This window comes from Pyrgilauda ruficollis, unplaced genomic scaffold (genome assembly GCF_017590135.1).
Source record: "Pyrgilauda ruficollis isolate IOZ18807 unplaced genomic scaffold, ASM1759013v1 scaffold21, whole genome shotgun sequence".
Classification (NCBI taxonomy): Eukaryota; Metazoa; Chordata; class Aves; order Passeriformes; family Passeridae; genus Pyrgilauda; species Pyrgilauda ruficollis.
In genome coordinates, this window is record NW_024520318.1 from 10,277,586 (window position 1) to 10,292,698 (window position 15,113).

The window sequence follows — 15,113 nt, forward strand, 5'->3', positions numbered from 1 at the left end:
GCCACATAATACAGCTAAACCCATTCCCTCCATGTTATTCCCAAGAAAACTTTATCTAGTGTGACCTTGAAGACATCTGCATATGGAGATCCCAAAACCTCCCCTGGCAGTCGTCTCTATGGCAGTGTTGTCTTGCCCCTTAAACAGTCTCTCCTACTGTCCAGACCAAATATTCTTGGCTGTAAATTAAATCCCATCCTTACTTTCCCACCACCAGGGAAAATGAAGGACTTTTTTAGTAGGTTATGTATTGTCAGGGGATGCTTTGTTAGCCATGGAAGGAGGTGCAGGCAGCAGCCTCCCTCCCAGCTCCTCCTCCCCTTCCCCAGGGGACTTTAGGAAGGGCCTGTGTTCTCCCTCAGGAAAGGACAAACTGCAGCTTGTTCCTACAGGACACGGGAGTCTGACAGGCTTTGTCTTGGCAGTAAAGGGAGTGTGATGGTGTGGGCTTTCAAGTCTATTCAAACTGCTATATAGTTTTCCAAACTCGATATTATTACTTCCTTTATAGCACAAGGTACTTTTTCCTAAACTTGTTACGATGGAAAACTTCCAGGGATACGTTGTCCACACACAAATCAAAATGCATTAGCAGGCCAGGGGCCAGAGGCTAGGGCCAAGGGTGGGGGAGCTATTAATTCCATAGTTTGGCACTGGTTTTTTTGCATTCAAAGGCTACCAGAATCCTTTGAAGACAATGGAAGCTTTGGGAGTGAAGTGTATCTAAATTCCAGGTGCCAATGGGAGCTGTCCCAGGACTAAGGGAGGGATGGAGGCAGAGGAGACTCTTTGGCTCTGTTGATGACACCCCTGGTCAGATGAAAAGCAGTTGTACCCCTGTGTTCTCCTGGTGCAATTGCTGTCTCCAGCTGTGGCTACTGGAGATTTAAACCACCTGGCTTTGAAGAAAGGTGGGTCTGGAATGTTTATCCTGATGTTTATCTAGGCTAACCTCCTGTATGACTTCTGTGTCAAAAAGGGAGTTTTACTTTGCTTTCTAGTCAATTTTGAGAAGATTTCAGAGGCTTCCTGAGCTTCCTCAGGGGTTTTCAAAGCAGAAAAGAAACCTGGAAGGCTGATAAATCTGTCCCAGTGCTGGTCTTAGCAGGCAGTATTGGTGTTCTGGGAAGGGTTTGGAATAATAATTTGGAAGGGAAGAGCCCAATGCAAGAGAGCAGCAGGGCTCCCTCTGCGAGAAATGGACACTTTCAAAGGGCCATTCCTCCAACAAAGCTTTAGCAGGTTCTTCATGGCAGGGTGAACTGCTTTCTGGAGAAGTGTCTCTCATGCCATTAACTTTCAAGGGACTCTGAAAGATCAGACCAGACCTCTTCCTTTCAGACAACTGAAATGGAGAAGATGAATGGACAAGTGAGTGAGCACTTTCACTGCTCCATTCCCCCCAAAATACAAGTGGCTGCACCACACAGCACCAGCACAGCTGCAAAAACAAGCAGGGGAAAGGGAGGAGTTTGGGTGAGGATGTCAGAAGAATTGCTGCTACTATAAGTGTCACATGTCACAACCTGCCAGGGTCCTGCAAAACAAAGTGCCACTACTCCAGTGACACCAAGGAATTCCTTTCCCCAGGGAGCTCCTGTAAGGAACACTGGGAGCTCTTTGCCTCTGGTCTGCCCCACCAGGCAGTCCTGGTAATGGTGAGTCAAAGGATGAAGCCTACTCTTCTTTTGCTGCTGAGAGTTTTTGGGGACAGTGTTTTATGGATACTGAATCCACTGAAAATACACAAGGTCAGCCCTGGAGCAGAGCAGAGACACAGCAACTGCTTTCCAAGTGCTAACCACCTCCAGTGCGGTGTCACCAGGAGTTACACATGACACTGTTTTCCATGAGGTAAGGAAAAATAAATAAACCCAAATCATTGCATAGCAGAATGGTCTGCTTTTTTATCTTGCCATATTGTTGGTGTTGGACTGAATCTGCTGTCTTAAAGTATAAATATAAAGACGCTGCTAAATCATCACTATTTCAGCAACTAATTAAGGGGTAATGCTCGTGGTGCAGCCGTATATGAGGCAATAAACGGCTTTGGCGGCTGATTAAACGCTGGCACCCAGGCATTTAATTACAGCAAAAGCCAATTACCATGTGCACATTCCGACACCACGGACATTACTCCTGTTCTGTGACGGAACAAGGAAAGGCAATAAACCATGCGATAGAGACATATAGCACAGGACCCTCCAGCTTTGCCAAAACTGCCACCCTTCCTCTCCAGTGGCTCTGGGATGAGGACTTCGTCTCCATATGGAAGGCTTAAAACAAAGTCCCAGAGTAAAAATGCTTTTTAATTTACAGGACTCATTTGACATCTAGAAACAGAGCCAAATATTGCACATCCTCCCTGCACTGAGGAACATTTAACCATTTGTAGAGCCTTATATTCCCACACTCGGGTAACAGATGCATTTAAAGCCCCACCTGAGTGTATTTACCATGGGCAAGTCAGTGACACTGAAGGAAGAGGTTATGTGTAGCCTTTTTTTCCTTCAGTTATGGCATTGAAGAAAGCATAATCAGTTGCAAAACTCCCCATGCCATTCTTCAGTTAATTGATTTAAAAGCTGGAGTCTGATTTTCACAGGCTTTCAGCTCTTGCACCATCCATTTGACTTAACCAGCTCAGCACCTCTTCAAATTAAGCCCTCACTCTCTTTAACCACTAGTGAATTATTCCTTTTAAAGGAGTTTCCTAGAGAAATTCTCTTAGAAAATCCTTGGCACGAAACCTTAGCCAGCCTTGGCATGCAAACCTGCCTCACGCTGGCATTAACAAGCCTCTTATTTAAATGTTGATGAGCTCTTTGCTGCCAGTTAGCAACGGGAAATGCAGTCTGTGTGTTAAATGAGAGCTGGGAATGACTTCCAAATACCAAAATGTTTGTTAAACTCGCAGCCCACCTCTTCCCTCCTTGGGAGTGGGAAGCTTCCCAGCAAATTGGCCCCATTTTGCACAGAAACTGCCAGGGAGGATCAGACCACGCATCCCTCTGGTTCTGTGGCCCACGTGGGACCAGCGCCAGGAGCACAGCTTCCCAGGCACCCTGTGTACCCCTGGTGTGGCTGTCTGCCCCAGGGGACCCTTCCCTGACCCCGTTAATTAGTTATATTCTCAGGCATTGAAGACAGGCTCCCCCTGCCATGGTGCTCATTTGGGGTTAAGTGATTGCTTTTAACCTCTCTCAATACACAGGGGGCTGGTGGCTGTTCCTGTACTGACAATTGAAGAACTGCCCCCTCCCAAAAAACCTTTCTGGACCCCTTTGGTTCTCTGCAGGGCTTTATAGAAATGCATTCCACAAGCTGATTGTAATATTATGTTTATTGATGTATCATTTCAGCTAGATAGGCACCCCCTAAAATTCAGCCAGAGACCCCAAGAGCAAGTTCTGTTTTCTTGCCATCCCATGGAGACCAAATACCTTGTTGCCTCTAAATGAGGAATATCATTTGTGATGGGGGCTCTTCTGTCCTTCTGGGACTCTTCCCTTTCATGGTGAGTCAAAGGATGAGATTCAAATACTAAATGCCAGGCAAGGGAGTCTCCCTGTATCCTTGTGTTACCTTTGCTGCCTTCTGAAATCAACATGTTCCCTAGCCAGGGAATGTGTAAATTCTTCTGGCTACCACTCACTTTTGGATGAATCCCAACTGTGCATATATACAATGGTCGGTTTCCTCGGTGTTTGAATGAAGCAGAAAGGCTTTGTCTGCTATAGATGGGTGCTTTCAATCCCATTTATGGTACATTATATCAGCCTGAAATAGCATCTGTGAGGTCCTTCAGCTGAACCACCACCAGATTTACAGCCACCGCAGAGGAGTTAGCAGGCTGGCTCCAGAGAGCTATGAGCAGTAACCATACTCTCCTGAAATATTTGCTTCCTCTGCAAAGCTGACCTGAGGAAGAATCTGTCATTCATTTGAAGATCTCAGTTTATTCATTTATTCAGAGAAATCTTCACTTCAGAATGTGAAGAGATGAGCTTCAGAGCTGAGAGCCAAAGCCATGATTCTTGTTATTGCAGAGCTGGTGACAGCTGTATAGACAGGGAGCTTCCCATGGTGTACCCACACATCTGCAAGGTAAAACATGGGGAATTGGAGTTTTTTGCTCATCATGGGATGAGCAAGGCAGTTCAATTATGCACAATCTTCCTCTCAAATTTCTGCCCAGAGTATGCCCAGGACCTCATCTGAAACTCAGCACAGAGACCAGCAAATGCACGCGTGGACAAGTTCTCAGAGCTTAATCTTTCTGCTGCTTTGAAGAGCACTTAAAGCACCTTGGCAAGGCTGCAACAGCAGGGCCAAAATAGGATGCACCAAAAATCTTCTTCAGGAGCCCATTCCTTGTTCACTTCCAGTCTGTTGCTTACCTGTGCTCTAATGCAGGCCAAACTCAGGAGTTATCCCAACTACTGCCCTCACTGGAAACATCTGGGGAATGCCTGGTTTTTCTCAGTTGCCCTGGGGAAGTTCAGGAAGCCAGATGAGACTGAGGAGGTTTTCCTTGATGCTCTGCAGACAAGGCCAGTGACAGCCCATGCCTCAGATGCTCCCTGTCTAAGCAGGCAGGACACATGAAGAGCGGGCAATGCTGCCAGCTCAAGCTGCCAGAGCCCTTTGTTTATGTGAAATTCTTGGCTTTCATTTAAAATAATAATAATCATAATAAAAAAAATCTGACCTGCTCAGTTGGAAATATGATCTGTAAAGAGTCAGAAACCACAAGGCCACTCAAAAAGTCACGTAATTCATACGTATGTGCTCTGGATATTTAAGCCAAAATCATGGTGTTTGGAGGCCCAAATCAAGACTTATGAATTCCTAGAGGCTGACAGTACCAAGTGGGGAAAGGGCAAAATTAGCCTATGGTAAAAAGAATTGCCAAAGTATGACGGCAGGTCAGGGGGAGAGCCAGGCCTCCTGCCACCTCCTCCTCGCCCTGTGGACCAGCCACACTGCCTGGCTGCCTGCCCCAGAGGAAATTAAGACTCCTTAAACCAGTCCTGACTATTTTGGTCTTGTGTTTCCATTTTCCTTTTGATGCTCTTATTTTCAGCAACACATAGATCTTGCAGCCTCCTGCTGCTCCCCATAGGATGTTACTCCATCTCTGGGGCTCACGGCCATGGTGCTGTGTGCTGATGACAGCTGTGGGAGTTTGCAATAGCATAACATTTGCATGCCATGAATATGCAGTTCTAAGCATGGCCCAGTTCTCCATGCAGCCAAACTGTGCACATTTGCCAGGGACAGCAGCATCCTGCATGTGTCTATATCCCAGGAGACACTAGTTCCTGGAGTCTTGGGTGGCATTTCTGTGTACATTTAGTTTGTGTTTATAATCACAAACACCTGGATAACCAGCTTCATGTTCAGTACCCTGGGAAATCTGGGTTTGCTTTTAATCACAGCAGAAATCAGGGTCCTCCTGGTTGAGCAGCAATCATCCCTACCTGAGCTTTTTCCAGGATCTGATTTCTGCCTGCCAGCAAAGCATGGAAACCTCCTGGCACACAGCACAGCCTTGGCCAAGGGCACAGCCTGCCAGTGGCTCCTCTCCCTGTCACACTGGCTTCTAATTTCTGTTTACACCAGCACAATGTCAAACATCACAGCAGCAGCTCTGGCGAAAGGTGAATCTGTTCGAACAGAGGTGTCGCTTCCTCTGCTGAGGCCTCTCTAATAACGCCAAGATGCTTTTCTAACTAATTAATTACAGAGCTTTGGCTGAGTTGCTTTAATGATTCCCATCTTCCTGCTGCTGCTCTGCAATCAGCAGTACTTGCAGTGCTGTGCAGAGCAACATTGATGCCATCAGAACAGACGGATGAGCGATATGAGGCAGGGGGGCTGGTCTTTTAAGCCAGATGTACTCTGAGATGCCTGACTTTCTGCTCTCTGATGTACTTTCTTGGACAAGAGGATAAAGATATCGTAAGCAGGTAGCTCTAGCAGGCCTTTAACCCTGAACAGGATTGCTGTCTCTAGGGAAGAGCTTATGCAAAGTGTGAATAGTTCTCACCTTCTCATTAAAAAGCCATAAAATCTCAGGATCCAGCTTGCATGTGCATCCAATTGACTTGGTGGATCAGAAAAAATTGAAGCTGCAGCCTGGAAACTCTGCTCCTGGACCTTGAATATGGAGATTGGCTGTAGATGGAATGGCCTGCTCGGAGCCAGTGCTCCAGCCCACCTACGATTTCTGCTCTGGTAGCACAGAGTTGTAGTGCATGGCATCCCCTGCTTGGACAAATCACAGACTTGGGTTCAAATACTTTCAGAGTCAGGAGACAAAGATTGTGGCATAACTTGACCGGCCTACTCCAGAGATGTTGCATTACAGCATGACTGTGTACAGGGGTGACCCAGGTGCTGCTGCCACTCACTGCTCACTTCATTCATCACCTCTCCACGCTGCAGGAGCAGCCCCCTGCCCCAGGCTTGCCCAGCACCTCCCTGCAATGGTGATAGCAATTCCTCACCTCAAAAAATACAGTAAGCAGAGTAGGAAATGAAAGGGAAGAAGCTGCTGGGAGAGCAGCAACCCTGCACAAAGGCAGCAACCTCAGGACTCAGCTCCTGGACGTCTGTGGGTCACTGCAGAGCAAGGTGTCAGGAGGAGTTTGAAGGCACACTTGTGTCCTGCAAAGCCCATCCCAGGAGTATGCACAAAGAAATATTAAGGTATTTTTCTGCGATGTGTGGGATGGACTAGGTACACTAAAGGAAATTTGGGGTTGTTTTTTCCCTAGAGTTCTTTTTTTTATTATTTTTCAGCTCTTCTAAATGTCTGTATAGGTATTCCCAGTTCAGTCTCTGGGTCATGAGCCAGAGGTGATGAGATGAAGTCCTGTGAGCTCTATAATTAACAGATGGTCCCTTGAGCAGCAGAAGTGATCAAGTCTGCCTTCCTATGGATCTATGCCATATGTGGATTCTTTTCCAAGAAGGAGGAAATTCTTTCTCCAGTATTTTGCTTACAAAAGGCCTTATTGAGGTAATTTTCTTTGACAAAACACTTGCTGAAATTTAGTATCTCTAAGATTTTTCCACTCCCTTTCTTCCCCTAAAGTCTGAGGGAGTGAAATTGATGAGGGAGTCCTGGAATTATCAGAGGATGGGAAAGATGGATGGTAAGCATAAGCTGGCAAACAGATTAAAGCAGATGCCATAATGTATAATAAAAAACCTCTTGGAAGGGAGTGTGTGTATATCTGAAAGGCAATAAATTAAGGTCAGAGACCCATTCTCCATGATTTCTTCCTGGGGCACCTGAAACCTCAAAAAAGTGACACAAGGGTCTCCAGCACACCAGCTCACCAGCTGAACCTGCTGCACATGGTGCAACTCTTCCAAATACATTCCTTTAGCCAAATCTCCAAAGAGTGCTCCTTTAGCCACAGCTTCTATCCCAAGCAGAAATTCAAAAGCAAAGTGCTGTGACCTTCCCCTCAGTGTAATTGAAAAATATTAGCAGTGCCTTTGTACTGGCTTGAAGCTTTTGTGCTGAATTTGCATCTAATAAGAAGGGGCCTTTTAAGGAGCAAATAAATAAATAAATTGAGGAAACCTTCTCTTTGAGCTAATTTTAGGCACATCCATGCTGACAGCTGCTCTTCCCTGATATATCTCAGCCACATCCTGGAGTGGCCAGGGGGACTAAGCTCTGTTCATGCCACTGCAGCTGAGAAAAGGCCTTTGTTTGTTTTGTTTTTAAGGGACTGATGGTAGCTGGCTTTCCAGAGTGTCGCTTCATCCTGGCTTCCATTATGACACAGGTGGGAATAGGGGCAAGGGATCATGGCACTTGTATGGGTGTCCAAGCCCTACACAAGGCAACAAGGGGTGGCAATTGTGGGCACAGGGTGTGAGGCCAAGGTCTGCCCTTGGTGGCATTTTTCCCTGTTGCTGACTGGAGAAGAAATCCCAGAGCACCAAGACATGAGGCCTGGAGATACCCCAAACATCCAGTGAGCCAGTCTGGGGATCAGCCTGGGAGACAGAGTCCCTGAGGGGCTGCAGGTGTGCAAGAGACTGTCTAGGGAGGGGAGTGAGGTAGGACTTGCTCCTGTGAGGCTCATGTTCAGCTGTCAGTGACTTGACAGATATGTTCATGCTTCTGGTGAGGTGGAGAGGGGTAGGAAAGGCTCCTTCCTCCTCTGGGTGTGGTGAACTAAGCCAAAATCTGCACCTTGCATTGCTTTCCACAGGCTAACCCTTGCATCTCTCCTCAGTCCATCTCCCAAGACATATGGATGGATAAAACTGAGATGACCATGGTGGGAAAAGTCCCAGGCCATGTCTGCTTTGAGAGTAAAAGGCAACAGGGCATAGATACTGCTCTTTCCTCTTCACCTGTAGCTTTTTTTTTTTTTTCCTGCTCAAATTAGAAACTCAGGACTTGTCTAGCTTGGATGATTGTTTCATTTCCTCGTTGAAAAGGTGATTACCCCTTTAGTTCTCATAATTACCTAATCAGCAAAAATCAAATCAATCAATGTTAATTTCAACCCTAATAAATATTCTCTGCTATTCTATACATTTATGTATATCTCAAAACTCATCCTAATTTCAAGGAAAATATGATTTCACAAGTCAGCCCAACGTGCTCAGCACCAGGCTCAGCAGTGTGCCACACATCCTGTGAACACAGGGAGGGGTCAGCATGTGACAGAGAGAAGCTCAACCAACACATCTGGAAATTGAGCTGGGAAAGGCCAACACATGACAAGAGTTCAACTGATCCATACCCTGCTAGCTGGACCCAAGCTAGCTCAGACAGGTGTTTGCCTCTGTCCTGTTCCTGAAAGCATTTGAGTATACAGACCTCACAGACCCCCCAGGCAATGATTTCGGTGCTTAACTGTGTTTGTTATTTAAAATCTTTAGAGATGGGCCAAAGTTAAATCCTTCTTGATGCACTTTAAGCTTACTGTTTGCTGCTCTGCCCACACCGGACTAATGAGCTGCGCTTAACTTGGGTTTCTTCTTCCTGAGGCAGGTGAATCTGGGGGTGATGTTAAAAGGTGAGGAATTGAGCCAGGACTGGCTGTAGTTATTGCACAAAAACTGCCTGATGGTTTCTGTGAGTTGACAAACTCAAGATCTAATTGAGACAGAAATGAGGTCTTTGCTGGTCTCCTGAAACAACAAAAAGTCTCAGCTTTTGGGATGAGCTTCCCTTCTCATGTCCCTACTTCCCTACTACAAGTCACATGGAGGCCCCAGCTGGTGCTTGCCTGGCTCACCCTGCCCCGCAAATAGGAATGGAACTTTTATATTTGTTGGCCTTGATGCTTGTTTACTGCAATGATTTCCACTCCAGCACAGTTCTGTGGGGAAAGGGAAGAGTGGAAAAAAAGCAATGTGAACTTACTTAGCAGTCACCTACCTGCTATTATTTACCCTGATAAGAGTTCAAACACTTCTTCTGGCATTGGTAATAGAAATACTTAAACCATAATTGTCCCAGCCCGAGTCTTCTTAGCATTGTACCAGATGCTGAGATGCCTCTGGCAGCTTTTTCCCCATTTCCACATCTGTGCCCTCCCTGCTGGCTGGAAGCTGTTTACTTGTAGCAGCTCTTCTGGGCAGTCAAATATCAGGGGTGTGGGGCCCAGACCATCACTGCAGGCTAGGTTTGTGCAGCATCAAGCACAGTGTGTGTGATATGGGCCCATCTTCACACTGGGCAGCTGCTGGGGAAGGACATGAGCCACATGAAGAGGATTGGGATGACTTTGCTGGAAAATTGAGACTTGGTGTATGCCTCTACCCAGCTCCTCTTGGGGAGGAGGGGCTCCTTCCTTCCTGCAACCTGTGCCCTCCTCCCAGCTGTCCCATATCACGGAACTGTGTCTGAACCTTCTCATCCTTTGGAAGAGGCTGACATGTGGCTTAGAAGTCAGGAGGGTTGCATGTTTGTGGTTAGCCAAGGCTTATGTTTTAAAGGATGATTTGGCCCCTGATGACTTTCTGTCTGTGGGGCTGGCCTTGAGGACAGATGCTCAGCAGTGAAGTGACACAGTGCCAGATTTTTAGATGCTGGCATTTGCTGTGGTTTTTAAGGAAGCTCTTCTCCATAAAAACATTCTCCCTTTTTTTTTTCAGGACTTTCCCGAGCAACTCCTGGTACAGGTAAGCCCAACTCATCTCTTTCTTAGGCTGCACATAGTGAAAAATCCTCCTAAAGCCATGTCTGTCTGGCAAATGCAGTGAGCAACCATGGCCTCCCAGCACCCAGCCCCCACATGGCAGATGGAGCTGAGCAAGAGGCAGTTTTGTGCTGGTTTGTGTCTTTCAAGGAAATAATTCCTTGAAGAGGAGGGAGGGCTCTGCTCCAGGAAGATAAGCAGTCCCACTGAGGCAGACCTCTGGTGTTTCTTCTCTTCCCATTTCATAAGGCAGCATCCTGAAGGATGGCACAAAGGGGGCTCTCCAGCCTGTGGAGCAGGGTGGGAGCCTTGAGATGTTGCTTGGAAGCCTGGCCTCATCCAACCATCTCTGAAGGGAGGAGCAGATCCTCTGCCTGGTGCACAACCTGGTGCAATGCTGGGGAACAGCCATTTCTCTCAGCTCAGGGAGCAGACCGTGCCTGACCGTGCCTGCCAGGCCACGGAGAGAGAGCAGGGCTCGGAGCACTGCTGGCATGGGCCAGGCTGTGGGGTTTCTCAGGTCCTGTGAGCAGGCTCTGACACCTTGTGTGCGTCAGCCCCCTCCCTGAGCTCTCCCCAGGCCTCCTACTTTGCTTGGTGGGGTCTCACCTTGATGCCCTGCTCCTGAGCCTGCCCACACCCCTTGGTCAGAGATGACCCTCAAGGCTCATTTCCCAGAATATCTCCTTGCACGTGGGCTGTGCCAGGAGGCTCAGCCAGGCATTGGCCAGCAGCAGGAGAAGAGACTCCACGCACCCTGTGCCCCAGAGGCCAGGCTGGACCAAGAAAGATAATGTGGGAGCAGGCAGATATGGCAGAACAGCAGAGGGAATGTGCTGGAACTGGGACCATGGCTATGTCCCAGCAGGAATGGAACTGGATGAGCTCCTACATCAGTGTAGTCTCAGGCAGAGGTGCCCACGGCTGGGATGTCTATGAGCAATACGCTCACCAATGTGGAGCTGACACAAGTGTAGAAGGTGGGAAGGAAAGAAACCCCAGACCTGGCAAAGGTTTGGGCTGAGAACAGGCATGAAACTGTGCCAGAAACTGTGCCCTGAGTGGAGAGAGGCTTGTGACACATCATCAGAGTGGGGCAGCAGCCCAGGGCATGATGGGTCTGCAGGTCTGGCTGGAAGGCTTTTAAGGCAGCTCTGAACTCTGAAGTTTCCAAATGTCCAGAGCTGAATTAGTAGGAGATACTGCAGCTAAGTACCATGGGGAAACTGGAACAGAGATGCCAGCCTGGGAGAGGAGGGATTGCAAGAGTTCCTTTCAGGTCAGGACCCCAAGCTTCATTTTCAACACTGCCAACATGTGAGGGTCTCTGGTTCAGAGAAACAACTAGAAAACAATGTGGTTTTAATCGGAAACATGGCACATGAAGTGTGTGAGGAAAGGTTTGCAAGGGCCAAGGGCATTGTAGTGCATGTTATGGCCACGGGATCTCCTCAGAGCTACAGGGGAAGGCCCCAGTATGGCTCGGGAGAGGACACCAGACTGGGGAAAGGCTCGAGGGCATGTGTGGAGCACGGGATCAGGTTGGTTTCTAACAATGGCAGGCACCAGCTACCAACCAGTTTGGCAGCTCAGCCCCTCTGCAAGCCACAAGTTCAACTACAGCCAGGAGAGCCTTCCCCATGGTCTGACCTTCCTTCCTTTACTGTGAAAGCGTCAGGATCTGGAGCAGCCAGGCTCGCCAAGCACAGTGTGTCTGAGCAAGCATCGTGTACTCTGGGTGCAAAAAGATAAATAAAACACCATGCAGGAATTTCATCCTCTTCAATTTCCCCATTCCCCATTTTACTGTCTAAACCCCTGTTCCTCTTGGGATACTGGACTGTCATTCAGGAAAGCAGCCCCAGTTCCCCAGCAGTATTTGTCCTGGGCACAAGGGCATCAGAAGCAGAGCTCGACTGTCAGCAGATCCAGGAAGCACAGGCCTGCACAGTCCCTAGGGGGGAATTATTTGCTGATTGCATCTGTTTCCCAGAAGCATCACTCCAATTCATCCTGGGATTCACGTTTTATCCAGCAAATAAGCACCTTGGGAGCTTCATTTCCATCTTAGCTGTTAAATTTAGAAGTGGTGTTTCCCCTTCTCCCACCCTCTCCTGCCCCCTCCCCAACAGCTCCCGTATCTCCCCTCCAGCCCCCACCCTCACCTCTAGCTCTCCCTCTTTGTCGCATTACATAGTAATCTGAGATGCATTGGCCGAGCTCCAGGGAACAGAATGTACTTGGCAGGGAGACGGGTCTTGATGTCTGCAAAATGTCGGGAAATGCAGCCAAGAGCTGCTAACTGGGTCATTAACCTCTAGAAGAAGAGCAAGTTGTGGAGCTGTGCTCTGTCTCCCTTCATCTCGCCAATAAAAATGTCCCAGCAATGAGAGAGGGAAGAAGAGGTTTACAGCTTTAAGTCCTAAGCAGTCAATGCAAACACCCCTCCCTGACCCCCCTTCTCCTTTCCCTCTCCCCCAGCGCAGTGTTAAAGCTCGTAAGCGGCCTTTTAAAAACCCAGCGGTCCCCAAACAGCTGTCCCTTGGTGCTTGTAAAGAGGCTACTGGAGCAAACCAGTCTCTTCCAGCGATGTGCTGCTCCTGCCGTTCGTGGTTTGAGGGGCTCCAAGGAAGAGCTTTTTCCTGGGTTGCAGCCCCATTGCAACCCTTGTGCAAGTTGGGACCAGCTGCTGCCATTGCCCCACGGACCTGTGTTTCCCTCCCTGCCATCCCCAGCTGCATACGGTATTTCTGCCCACGCCGTCGGCATGAGCTGCCGGCCGGTGCTGGAGCTGCAGGTTCCAGGCAGAGCTGGCTGGTTCCCTTCCTTGGGAAGAGGTGCAGTGCTGGGAAACAGCGGCCAACAGGTCGAGGAGGGTCCTGAGCTCAAATAATGCAGCCCATGTCATTTTGTTAACTTGAAATAAAGCAAACCTGCTTGCTAACGGGAGTGAGGGCTCTGCAGGCTGCAAGAGGGTGGGTCCCCCAGAAATGTGGGTCCTGGCCAGAGTCAGCCAAGGGACATGGGGATGGTGTTCTGGCTCCAAAAATCCCCATCTCCCCCAGCTGTTCAGTGGCTGTTCAAAGTGCAGGTCACTGGATGGAGGCTGGTGGATGGGAGAGGGGAAGAAAAGTGCCACATTCCCAGACTCTTTCCTCAGAGGCGTCTTACTTCCATCCCCGTCCTATGGAAGAGATCCATCCTTAGGAGAGATTTGGTCTGCCCAAGGACCCCACTGGTCACTCCTGTAGCCGGTGCCCTCATGGGGAGAGCCCTGAGGGACGTTCCCAAGCCGCGGGCGCTCTGGGCCTGGGCCGAGCAGGTGCTGCTGGGCCCGGCGGGGCCCTCAGCCAGTCCCGCTCCGCCAGTGCCCTCTGCCGGCCGGACCGCGCAGCGCGGCCGGACCGCGCCTCCCCGGGGCCCGCCGGCACGGAGGAATCTCCCGCTCGCGGCTCTGCTCGGTCTGCTTTAGCTCAAAGGGTCCTCTAAAGACAGGGAATGTTAGTTCCTTCCTTAGCCAATGCGCAGATTAACACCTTCTCCCTCCGGTAAGGATAATGTGACCTGCCAAAAAGCTATTAAAGGAATACAGCTTCCCTTTCTCCAACGCAGAACTTTCCCCTAGTCCCTCGTTGTCGTAAAGCCGTGCTATAAATTAGCCACTTTATGCCCTCCTCCTCTTTCCAGCCCCACACTGTAATTGTCAAAGCACAAGCTACCCCAGTTCCTCCTGACTTGCCAAGTGTATCCTTGGGTTTTCTGGGTGCCTTCAAAACTGCAAAGCAAATGCTAAAAATTAAGAAGCCCCTGCAAGGCTCTGTCTTGCTTGCACTTGCTCCAGGATGTCTGGTGCCTCTTCTGGGATCAGCTGTAGGAACATGGGCCAGGCAAGGCCAGTTGTTTCTGAGGTAGAGTGAACCCAGGTCTCTACTGATTGCTTGGGTAAACCTAAGAAGAAATATTATCTCTGTGGGAGGAGATGAGTGAAGGCCCCTTTGAAACCCCTGACCCAGATGAAGCAGCAGCTAGTGACATCCAAGCCCCATGCCTATGGCAGCAGCCACAGCCACAGTGTCCTCCTTTCAGCAGCATTTCACTCGTAGGAAATGAAAACATTGGAAAAGGAAACGGGGCTGAAAAAGCTTAGATCCCCAGCGAGCGGCCCTTTGTTTTGCCATTGTGCTTGCCCAGCTGAGCCTGTGTTGGAGCAGAGCCCTCCTGCAGCTGGGCCCAAAAGCAGCAGCCAAAGAGAAACCCCGGCAACCATCTGTGCAAGAGGAGGAGGGATGTGCAGGGGCTGCAGTGCTCATCTGCGCTGGGGAGGAGAGCTGAAGGGCTGGTGGACCCACAGCCCACATCTGCAGCCCCAGCAGGGCACAGCAGCTGCCTGCCCTGAGGAAATGGGACAGTCTTGCCCATTCTGAGCAGAAATCACAGAGAATAAGCCTACAGGGATACATCAGAGGAAGCAACAGTCTTGGAGAGCAGGACATCAACTTTCGGTTGGCTCTGGACCACAGCAGCACTGACCAAAGATCCTGAGGGCCAGGATCTAACCTCCCAGGCCAGAGCAGGGCTGCATGCCATGGCCAACAGCTCCATCACCAGCCCATCCAAAATCACCATAGGCTGTGCCTGTTTTTAGACATCCCAAGGGGTGCTGGGACCAAAAGAGCATTTTAAGAGTTACCACAGCATGTTGGTGATGCATGTGCTGAGTTCCACATGCAGAGCTGGTGGTAAATCTGACAACAGCTCTGGCAAAATAGTTTCTCTACTGGAAAGCCCAAAACAACTGGGCATGAGCAAGTATCCTGCAGAGCACAGCCCTGCCAGTGACCTCGCTGGCTTGGTGTCAGTGCAGGGAAAGTGGTGCCTTCTCTTTCAGAGAGCAAGGGGTTAAACTCAGCTCTGCTTCCCCTCTCTGCC

The 15,113-nt window shown here is 49.2% G+C and overlaps 1 long non-coding RNA gene across 2 annotated transcripts; it reads right to left on the reverse strand.

The window, feature by feature from the left end:
- Positions 1-3,349: 3,349 nt before the first annotated feature.
- LOC121353732 lies at positions 3,350-13,594 on the reverse strand. Of its 2 annotated transcripts, none has more exons than XR_005955189.1 (3): positions 12,928-13,594; positions 6,053-6,270; positions 3,350-4,100 (listed from the first exon to the last, which is right to left on the reverse strand). It is a non-coding gene; the product is annotated as an uncharacterized LOC121353732 (long non-coding RNA). The 2 variants fall into 2 exon arrangements; XR_005955188.1 differs by lacking the exons at positions 3,350-4,100; positions 6,053-6,270 and adding exons at positions 11,971-12,138; positions 12,350-12,479.
- Positions 13,595-15,113: the final 1,519 nt, after the last annotated feature.